Consider the following 12,124-nt stretch of genomic DNA (forward strand, 5'->3'; position numbering starts at 1 on the left):
CTTTGACATATATTTGAACTTGGAGATTTTCTATTATTCCCAAGAAAGCTTAGAGCAAAAAAAAATTCTATAAAGCTGCAATAGCAAGGGAATTCACCTGGTTATCAATTACCATTAGAAAAAATAATTAGAACTATGGCCCAGGAGAGAAGGAAAGAGCTGATGTATGAATTTCACGGTAGTATAATTATTTTTCTTTTAAGCTATTTTGTTATAAAAATAATAAATTACACACTATCTAGAAGGCACAAGTCTATACTAACTTGTCCAAAATTGATTCGTAAAGGAAATTCAATTCTAGGGGAAAAAGTTTGTGTTTATTTTGAAATGCCAACATCTGTTGCACAATAAAAATCAGCAGTAAACTGTTAGGCCGCTCATGCATTTAACAGGAATAATTAATGCATAACGTTTTTGTGTTTGCTTTTTGAAAAAGCTAGTACGTGAAACAAGCTACTCTCAGCTAAATTCAGAAGTGAATGCTCAAACTTAGTAATATGTATTTTGAAATCAACGCATTATAAAATGTTTTGAAGGTAAAACATCCTAAAAACACACCTAAGGTGCTGTGTATACACCAAAGAATTATATCTGCTTGTGGCACAAATGAACCTTCTAGCCACAGACAGGATTTACTGCTATGATGGATTGTTTTCTTAATTTCATTTTCAGATGGTTTGTTGCCATAATATAGAGATACAATTGACTTTTGTATATTGGTTTTGTGTCTTGTGACCTTACTAAATTCTTATTAATTCTAGAATTTTTTAAAAGATTTCCTAAGATCTTCTATATATAAGTTCATGTAGTCTGCAAATAGTTTTAGTTCTTTTTCTATCTATATGCCTATAATTTCTCCTTGCAAACTTCGTTTTAAAAGAATTATCTCTAAAGTATTTACTCAATTCTATGCATGACTAGTAATAACAAAGCTGATAAAGCTAGCATCCCCTGCTGACCTATATGTCTTGAATATATTCTAGAAAAGAATTCACAGTCAACACTATAAACATTGGTGAGTACTTAGAAATTCTAGAAATATAGTTTTATTTTTTTCCAAATAAAGCTATTCATAAAAATGTAAAACTTCTGGTCCTGCTGAGTTTTCTATATTTAATACTTTCTAAAATGTAGTATGGTGAGAGTTATCTTTTAATTTTTCTTATAAAGATTTTGCAGGAGAGGCATTGTGGTGTAGTAGAGAGAACACAGATTTTGGAGGCAAATGGATTTGGAGCTAGAAAGACAATAGATTGGATTTCAGTTTTTCCACTTAACAAATGTAATATCTCAGGCAAATATTTTAAGCTCTCCTAGGGTTTCTTTCTCTTGTCATAGAAATGTTTCTTGATATGTTGGAATAACTGTGAAGGGGGGGGGATTTATACCTTAAAAATAACTGAAGGGTAGTATATAAAAATATCAACAATGGTTAATATTTCTGGGTACTGGAATGGGAATTTCATTTTCTTTCTTGTTTACAGATTCTCCTCTGTCCAAGAGAAATATACATGAGCCATGTATGTAATTTTAAGTTTTTTGGTAATCACATTAAAAAAGTAAAAAGAAATAGGTAAAATTAATTTTAATAATATAGTTAATTTATTCTAATTTATCAAAAATATTTCAGCATGGAATCAATTTACAAAAATAATATATTTTACATTTTGGGAGGGCACTAAAGCTTGAAAATCCGGTGTTCACAATTATAGTTCACACTTATAATTCATCTCCTTTCTGCCTCACTACATTTCAAGTGCTCACTTGTGAAATATTGGCTAGTGGATACTGCACTGGACAGTTAGGAAGTGGGCAATTTTCAAACTTTTACTGTCAGCTTTCTCAAAAAAAAGTCTTGCTGTGATAATTACAGAAAATTTCCAGTATAATGTCCAGTATACAGCAAGAACGAAATAAATGGCAGTTACTATTAGTTGTTTTTCTAAATAGGTTTGCGATTCTCATTCCGTCTCTGATTTTATTCCGTTAATTAGTTTTCTATTGTTGAGTAATAATTTACCATTTATTTTTAGCTAATTAAAACAACAACTTTATTATCTCACAGTTTCTGTGAATCAAGATGGCTTCTCTTACTCGGGATCTCACCACGCTGAAATCAAGGTGTCAGCCAAGCTGTTGTACTCATCCAGAGCTCAAGGTCCCCTTCCAAGCTTGTCTAGGTTGTTGACAGAATTCAGTTCCTTGCAGATGTAAGACCGAGGACCTCAGGCCCTAGGGGTCACCTCTGTCCACAGGCAGTTCACAACAGGCTGGCTGCTTTTTCCTTTGAGGCTTACTGGAGAGCACCTGCTGCATCTTATCTTTTTAAAGGACTCTTCTAATCAGGCCCACCCAAGATAATCTCCCATTAGATTAATGACTAGTTAATTGATTAGGGCCCTTAATTACACCTGCAAAATCCCTCTGCCATTTAATGTAAGATAATCAGAGGAGTGACAGTCCATCTATTCACAGATCCCACTCACTCACAGGGAGGAGTTGATACAGAACTGTACACCCAGGGCCAGGAACCTCGAGGCTCATCTCAGAAATCTGCCTAACCTTCTAGTAAACTGCCTGGTGTTTCCTGATAATTTCAGTGTCCCCAGTGTACCTGATTCCAAAAATATTTCCAAAAAATTTTATTGCTATGAAGCACTGGTAACAGAGTTAACAGTCTATGTATACCACTTTTTTTTTTTTTTTTTGACCTCTCTCTGTGCTTCTGAATTAGAGGTTTCCAAGACTTCACAATCAAAAAAGGAATAGGAAAAGGGAAGGAGAGATCAGGGAAAAGAGGATCTGGGTAGGGCCTTTTTAGCAGGCAATGAATGGTATGGTGAGCCTAGCAGAGGCAGGTCAGTAGTCTGGACATGTAAGGGATTACCTGTATTTACCTCACTGTAGATTAATGCATAGGCCTCTCATGAGTTATACTTCTAAAGGTATCCTACATGCATTCATACGATTTCAAAATTTCAAGGTACTATGTATATTTGCAGCATATACTTTGAAATGATTGAAGACCAATGTTAAGTTTAGGTAAACAAAGTATTAAAACTGGCTTAACATTAAGCTCTTCTCCTGGACCCGTGTTATGTTTATTATCAGTCTATTACATTATGATGAACTTTGTTTTATTTTATTTTCAACAGAGTAAGAGACTACAGAAAAGAGGAAAAAGCCTCCACTGGATGTAAATGCTGCTGTGAAGCCCTGAGATTTCCAAAACGATTTCCAACAACTTTGGAAGCTTTTCCCCTACTTTAAAATTATAGTTTTGGCAGCTCCTAGAAATCTGTCCAACTTATATTTCTTATACCATTCTTGGCTAGGTTTGAACATATCTTTGCTTCTGGATGCATGTTAAAGTGATAAAAGAAGTTCTTTAAAAATGCAGATTTTTTTATTGCCTTCTCTTTTTTCTTTAAAAAACCTAAGAATCATTTTACCTGCCTCATATTTTAAAATCCAGTAGGAATTACCGGCCTTGAAATTTTTCTTTTTCTGACATAAAATGCACTCATTCGTCTAATTCTATGAGGGTGAACCTAGAGAAAACTTAAGAGAAAGGTTATGAAAAACACAAGTTTTTCCCTGTGATATACATTAATTCTACGTAATATTTTTTATCAGCTTACATATTACAGACTTTTATGAAGTAATGCTCAAAGAGCCCTATCACGAATGCATATTAGGAAAAGCACAGCCACCTCTAAAAACAGTTCACGGTAACTCTGAAAAAGAACCATAGTAAAAAAAGTCTACTTGGCCACAGGGGGATGAGCCAAAGCATCCTGAAACTTGCTGTTTTAAGCAAATCTGACAGTAGTGTTTGGGTAGACCTAATCATGATAATCACAAGACCACTGCCATTTACTTCAATGTTTTATTAACTTATTAAAGTATTTTCACACTCATTTCCTAATGAATAATAATCACAATCCTATGAGATCGAAAGTACAGTTATTTTCAGCTCAATTCAGAGATGTGATTGACTTGTTTGAGATGGTGCAGAACTGTTGATCCTCGACTCGTAAGACAGCACCGCCCCCCCCCCCCCCCCGCTCACATTACTTCACTATTCTAGCCTCCAGCAACAGAGCAGGCAAGGATTATCGCCAAGCCTAGGGGCACAGCTGACCAATGGCGTATTACATATATATATATAACTTCTTTGCTTCCTTTTCTTTACCCTCCATTCATTTTCTTCTACCCATTGCAAACTACTCTCCCTGGAACACTCCACTGCAATCATTGCCTCATTTACCACCACTGATGTTTTAGACGACAAATCCGGTCTAGTTATTTTTCATATTATTTGGTATCATCAGCATTTGCTACTGCTGATTATTTTCTCCTTCAAATGCCTTTTTTTCTTACTTCCTCAGCATTACTGCATCTACTGTTAGGATTTACTATTCTTTTTTTACTTTATTTTGCTGTCTCCTCTTTCTCTATCAGCTTTACAGTTTTTAAATGTTTGGTATTCTATAAAGCTACAATGTGGGAAATTCTCTTGCTCACCACTTTGACCCTTAGAAAAGACTCTACAACTTCATCTAACATCAGTATATTTATAAAACCTAAATCTCTTCAAGTCTGTTTTTTTTATCCTCCAAAACAGTGTTTTCCAAAGAATGGGTTGCGACCTTTTACTAGTTCATGAATTTAGTGGCTTATAACACACGTTTAAAAATGAAAAAGAAAAAAAAAAGGTTCTGGCATAGACAGAAACTATCAGAGTGCATCACACAAAGAAAGGGGTACTGTTTCGTGAAATATGAAATCATATCTTCGTATAGGGTCAGATGCGAAATGTATTTGTTATTGTGTGTCACGGTCATAAAAAATTCAAAACCACTGCACAGGGCACATCTTTATTACCATCTACCAGACATTTCTTCATGGGTGTCTTTCAGGCACCTTAACTCTACAAGTTCCAAACCAAATTCGTTATCTTTCCCCCTCACAACTTCTAGTTTATCACGTCTCATAGTTAATATCAAGCCAGAAATCTGCCAGCAATCACCTGCCCCTTCCATTTTCTCATCCTCCATATCCTTTCACCATCAAAACCTCTGATTCTGACTCCTAACCATCTCTCAACCTTTTCTCCATCCCCATTTTCATTCTGTTCATTTCGGCTCATGCATCTTGTTTTGAAATACAGAGTACTAATGGAAAATCTGAGGTATAGTAAGGACGACAGATCAGGAGACAATTACAGTTGAAAAGATAGTTTGTTCCTCACAGTTCCCAAGGGGGGCATGGCGCACTATGCGGGGCCACACGGGGAGCACTGGGGACAGCCAGGAGGCAGAGGGAAGTGGAAACTGTGAGCAAGAACCTTTACTGTGCTTTCCACAGAAGAAACAGGCGAGGCAGGTAAACAAGCTTAAGGTTATTTAGTCTGAATAATTTCAGCAGGCTCTAGGCCATAGGGGCTGTCCCTAGCTGTCTGGTATCTGGTCTGAGGGTGATTAGGGCAGGTGGATAATAGCCCAGAGTGTGAGAGCCTGATAAAGATGACAGTTGAGGTGAAAGCTCAGGAATGGTTGGTTTGCTTCTGAAAAACATCCTCCTGGGCCAGTATTTTGTCATCTCTAGGAATTGGCCAACCCTGGAAGAAACACTCCCTCCAGGGTAAACAAGACTGCAGATGTCAAAGCATCGGAATGCAGAAAATAAAAGACATGGTTAATTCATTTTCATGTGTATTAGTAAGGTAATGTGAGCTGTTGTAATAGATAAACTATGAATAGTAGTGGTATGACAATAAAAATTTTTCTTTTTCATGCTAATATTAGCCCAATGATGGCATTCAGTGGGGTGGCCTTCTGTGTTATGCCTCAGAGACTGGGGTTCCTTCAATCTGTGACCTTCTCATATTCTGTGATCCTTGGAGTCCTTTGCTTTAGCAAGTAGATGGGAAAAGAGATCATGTGGAAGGCAAACATCTTCCCTGGTACATCACTTCTGCTCACTTTCCATGTAGAAAACTAGCCATAAGTCCATATCTGGATGCAAGGCTGAGGAGGGCTGGGAAAGTCTTGCCTAGGGAAGTAGCAGAATCTGGTCTGGTGAACACATAATGGACTCTATCACACCTTCCTTTAACGATTATAGGAGATGAGAATTAATGGTTAAGTATCTTTGGTATTGATAGTTGATCTGCCTCAGGTGGAATTATATTTTGCTGCAATATAAACTTGGGCTGGTTACCTAACTCTACTTAGTTTCATTTTCCTATAGTTTAGTTTCTTCTTCTTAACTCTTAGATGATTAGGAGATTTAATGACACAATGCATGTAAAGCACTTCAGAAGGACCTGGCACTTGGAAACTGATCAATAAATATCAATGTTTTTCTACTTCAGTCCTTCAGAGGCCAGCTGTGATTTATTTCTATTCTCATAATTTCCTTTTTTCTTTAATGTTTTAACTTAAAAACATATGTCTCTGCTTTTTATCCACCTAGGAGTGCTCCATTCTCAAAACTACAGTGAGACTAAGTCACAAAAAGAAAAAAAAAGACAAAAGAAGTAAAAACATAGATTTAGGTAGATAACTATATAAAATTCTTAATTCTATACTAAAGTGTTCTTCAGAAATCTCTCCAAAAGAAAAGCTGAAGTTAAATATATTCTCTGTTCATCTTTCTAGTTAAAGCAGAAAAGTCCAAGTAATTTTAATAGCTTGAGTATTCTCAGCGACCAAGAAATGACCAATTTAATTTTGTTACTGTTGCTATGATCTTAAGAAATATAAGCTCTGAAAAGCACAGTAAATATATACTTACAACTAATTATATCTTCAGCATATTTAGGACAGTGCTATGCACAGTGGATTAGTTTAAAAGGCTTAAAACACATTTATTTATATTAATTTACAGAATAGTTTCTATCTTTCCATAAGGCACTGTTTGGTCTAGAATTTCATTTTATCTGAACTACCACCCAATAAGTTAGCCTGCTGCTGTCATGAACGCTGACAGAAGACACAAGGCTCCTGGGTCAGAGGCAAAGAAAGGACTTTATTACTTACTGCACAGCAAGCAGCACAAATATCAGTATGTGTGTTAGTTCCTTTGGTCTCCAAGTCCCATGGGCCCAAATGGATGCTGGGAGCACAGTGAGTCTATATCACAGCTGAGGAACACCAAGTATGGAGAATCTACTGTTTTATAGTAAGCAGTAAGAAAACCTGCGTGTGGTTAATACTTTATCCCTCAAGGTTGTTTGCTATAAAAGAGCCCTGAGAAATAACAGTCTGAGTAAAGGGCTACATTTCTGGCATACCAGCAAGTGCAGAGACATTGAGGGCCCAAGGAAGATGACCTCTTCTGATGATGGTTTGAGGTGGCTTACAAGAAGGCAGATATATAAGACTAAAACTTAGAAGAAATTGTTGTAAATGAGAAGAATTAAAATTAAGATAATGCTATAGAGGAAGTCAATACATAGAGATGAATACCAAAGATTTTCTTCAATTACTAAACACTGGCCAATAACTCAGTCCTTTTAAGAACAAACAGAGAAATCTCATTGATTTTAAAACTCACCTTATCCATAAGTTAAATATAACCAAATGTTAAACTGATCCTACAAACAATACATGCAAAAGGGTTTAAGAGCATGGGATTATCAAGGAGAACTAGAATAAGAAAATTAATCAACTCTTGAGGTTAATCCTTAAAGGATAAAGAGGATTTCAAAATTGAGGGTTATAGTGAAAGGTTTTTTAGGCAAGTGGGACATGATATAATCATACTAGGAAAGGGACTAACAGAAGCAAAGAGGGTTGTCCTCAAAGTAGAAATAGGGTTGGAGAGTTAGAGAGGAAGTAGACTGGGAGAGGCTTGGGGAATCTTTAGTATTGCTAAAGAAGAAAAGGGGTGACTTTTGTAATTTTCTAAGCAAGATAGTAATTGATAAAACAATATTTAAGATAGATTAACATGACCTCCTTAATAGAAATAAAAAATTAACTAGAAGGATTGGTGACAATGAACTAGAGACTAAAAGATGGTTTGGAGCAATAATTCAAAGAACACTCTGGGTAAAAACACAATTGAGATCTTAACTGGCACATTTGTATTTTTATGTCTTCTGGTTCAGGTTCAGAAATGATCTTAGATCTCATGTACAAACTATATATCTTTACCTTCTTAAGTATTTCATTTTCCATTCTCTCATTGATTTAATTCTATCCTTTTTTTTTTCAGAAATGGTATTTGTTTGAGAGATATTCAGTTATCTGACAACAGTTATTAAAATGGATTATATATGTGAAAATAAAATTCTGTATAGTATTTTCCTCAAGCTATCTTAGAAAACAGGAACAATTATTTACAATTTTGGTTTGCATATTATTATTTGAACATTAAATAAATGTACAAGGACAATTAATGAAGATATATCAATGCTTATTATATTGTCATTATATTACATAGCATTATATATTTTTATAGTGCTTATTATTCTTGCTAAGAAAAGTAAAGCAGCTTAAAACAGACCTTGGCCCTCCCACAAGAATCTGTAACTAGAAATTATAAACAAAAAAGGTGGAACCACTGAAATGGAATAAAACACATCTGAGGATACAATGACTATTCCTTGATCCGAGTGTCTGGCTCACTGTCAGAGAAGGTAATTTTCATTAAGTTCAATGAAAGATAACATTTGTACTGGACTACAGCATAGGTACCTACATGCTTCAGTAAAACACAAAGAATCCCTGCTAGATTATCAAAGTCATTTTCATCCATGTGCACTAGAGTGAATATGTTAAATAACTGATAATTCTGTCCAATTTAGTCACATCACAATTTACATGTGCTTCAGAAGCCAACATTAGGGAATTAACAATAAATAATTATTGACTCTTGCTTCGTACTGCCACATTTTAACAAGCAAAAGAAAATTTACTAGACGTTGATGTCTCATTATAGCTGGCATGTAATTTATTTCTCTGTTGGAGCTGAGTTTATCAACTGTTTCTGTCCACGCAGAGAAAATGTTCCTACCCAAGAAACCAATACAAGAACACAGGTAGGAAGCTGGAAAGCTTAATTGAAAGTCTAAGTCAGGTTGTCACTTTGATGCAAAGAAAGGAAGAAAGAATCCTGTTTCACCATTTTTTATTCACCTGCACAAAATCTGACAGTTAATTGCATAGTAATTAGTATACAGTATATCGATAGAGTATATCAGAACATACTAATATCTAAATAGGAAAGAAAAGGACTCTATTATATGATTATTTGACTATATGATACCTGAAAGTAAATTATACCGATTAACTATAAAGAGAAACAATTCATGAATTTCATTAACTTCAAATAATAATGAAACCAAGGTCCATAGAATGTGCCCTAAAAATATTTATAACTGAGAAAATGCAAACTAGCCTTTCAAAGTCCATCAACAACGACAACAATGATGATGATGATGATGATGATGATGACGATGACGACGACGACGACTAACATTTATTGTGCACTGAATCAGGCATTGTCAGTATCACATATGGGTTCTCACTCTCATAATAACTCAGTGAGGTAAGCAATATTAATCCTCATTTTACACAGAGAAAACTGAAGCTTAGTTAAGTTAAATAACTGTTTCAGATGACCCAGCTATCCTTAGTGACAGAACCAGGATTCCAACACAAGAAATCATATGCCAGAGCCTGCAGTATTAACCACTCACTGGACAGGAACTCTCTCTTCCAGGACACATGACAGCACAAGTCTCTATGAATAAAATGGAATTTAAGACACAAATATAGATTCACGATTTAAGCATGTGAAATAATCAATGGACGACATATAAGAGTTTAATGTAAACATATCCATGTTAAAGGATTATGCTTCCAAGATATATTCCTCACATTTCTATTTGTCGTAATCTGCCAAAGAAAAGACAATACCTATACAGAAGATATTTGAATGGGTCTGGAAGCAGTGTATTTCAAAAGTGAAAACTTCCCAGACACTTGATTAAATATGTTGCAGAGTCTCCTTCCTCGAATTGAAAATTTATAAACCTCTGCTTCCAAAACTTCTCCCATAAAAAGAGTACATACTGTTCTGTTCTTCCCTCTGTGGAAAAATATTCTCTTTCGACATCATGTTTTAACAGTTTTCCAGATAAGACTGAATTAAGAAAACCCAATGCTTACATTTTGATTTATAGAAAAAGCTGATGCAATTGCCTATGAAAGAATGACCCCTGAAAAGTCAAAGTGAGAAATTGATTCCATTCTGAAATATTTAATTCCCAGTAACTGTTTTTAAAGACACTTGGCAACAAGTCTCTAGAACATAAAAAGGCACAAGGGCACAAGTACTTGGACTCGAAAGAAAAAAGAAAGCAAAGCGGATCAATTGTCAGAGATCTTGAGACCTGATGCTATATAATCTAACTTCAATTTTTAGACATAACAACAGAAGAAAAAATGGCAAGAAAAATTTTAGCACGAATTCTATATTCTTTACATTGTGAGTAACTCGAATCTTCCTTTATTTAATCTAATTTTAGTGTGCTTTTTTTTTTTAAGTGATAACCTAAAAACTTAATACGAATGGAGAATAGCTTTTCAATTTCAGATGTTGATTCCAGTGTGTCTCTTAGGACTGTGACCTACTTTAGAGCTCCACTTTTTGCAATATGCAACCTGACTTCAAAAGAGGTTTTATGGATCATGAGTATGACAGATAAAGATGTTCCATAGTATTTGCCTCTGAAGATTAAACACAGATAACCTTAACCAGGCTGTATTCACTACTATAAGACATAATAAAGGCCAGCCATCTTAAAGGCATGAAGAACCACACCGCTGATTATGTACTGTCAAACAGTTAAGGAAATTAAAAAGGATGTCTTAGAGCTCTTCCACTGAAGGTGTGGTATCAAGCTCCAAACTCACTTCTTCCATACCCCTTAAATTAATCATTCCTTCACTTTAATCTTTTCTGTTCAAAGCTCCTAGTTTATTTAAGAAAATCTACTTTGTAAATATAATTAAACTACATCTACTTAAGTCATATCCCAACCAAAATTTAAGATATTTGAAGACAGGCATTCAGCATTTAATTATTTTTCATTTTAGCACAGCATATAAGACAGAGATATATATAAACACACACACACACACACACACACACACACACACACACAACTAAACTTTATGAAATAATAAGAAAGTCGAGAGAAATAGCCCAACATTTTTAAGCACCCGCCATGTACTAGTGCTTAAATCTTTTGAATCTTTAAGCATACATTCTTTCCACTTATTAATATTTAACTATTATTTAGATATAATTACACCCAGTTTGTAGATGGGGGAATTTAGCTTAAGATGAAGATGACTAAACTCAGATTTTCTGATTCCCAAACCATGCACCTCTTAACCATGCCATAATATCTTTAAATACTGAAAACATTTCAAATGTAGCAGGTATCTTAGAAACAAAAACAACCTAAGGACCTTAAGAGTTACTGACATAGTTTCAGGATCATATGTGCCTATTTTAGGCTAAAGTGAAGCTAATACTAGCGTTAAGCAACGTGCCAATAATGCTCAACCAGGAGTTTTTCCTTGGCTCTGTCTTCTGAGATCTTAGGGATTTCTGCCCCTTTTCTAGACCAGAATTGTTGCATTTATCTTCATTAGCAATCACTGTAGGTCCCTTCCATTGATAAAATTTTGAGATTTTACTGTGTGAGGTGTCATCACTTAAGTTAATTTCATATTCAACATCTACCTTTCCTGAGAGAAACTTAATGCTTTGGTTTAAAAAGAAGAAAGCTGAAACCTGTCTCCTTCTACCTTGTATGTAAGACATGTTTCAGTAAGCGCATGATGACAAAGGAATGATTTATGTAGAGTCCGCGATAATGGTGTGAGAAAAATGGAAAGTAAGATTTGGAGTATAAAAATAAAAGCAGAAGTGGTGATAAGAGGTGCAACAACAAGATAAAAAAGATTTTTAAAAAACACATGTAATAATGTAGACATTTAAATAGGCATCTTCCTTTCAAAGTAAGCACTTTGGAATGTTTTCAGGCAATTTTGAGATCTATATCACACAACTTTAGGTGTGATATAGATTTTCATTT

General features: G+C 34.9%; 1 protein-coding gene across 10 annotated transcripts in view; it reads right to left on the minus strand.

Annotated features, from left to right (window-relative positions):
* Positions 1–12,124, minus strand: part of TENM3 (teneurin transmembrane protein 3) — a 766,204-nt gene that overhangs the window by 231,916 nt on the left and 522,164 nt on the right. The window lies entirely within an intron of this gene.

The sequence above is a fragment of the Rousettus aegyptiacus genome, unplaced genomic scaffold (assembly GCF_014176215.1).
Source record: "Rousettus aegyptiacus isolate mRouAeg1 unplaced genomic scaffold, mRouAeg1.p scaffold_m13_p_11, whole genome shotgun sequence".
Classification (NCBI taxonomy): Eukaryota; Metazoa; Chordata; class Mammalia; order Chiroptera; family Pteropodidae; genus Rousettus; species Rousettus aegyptiacus.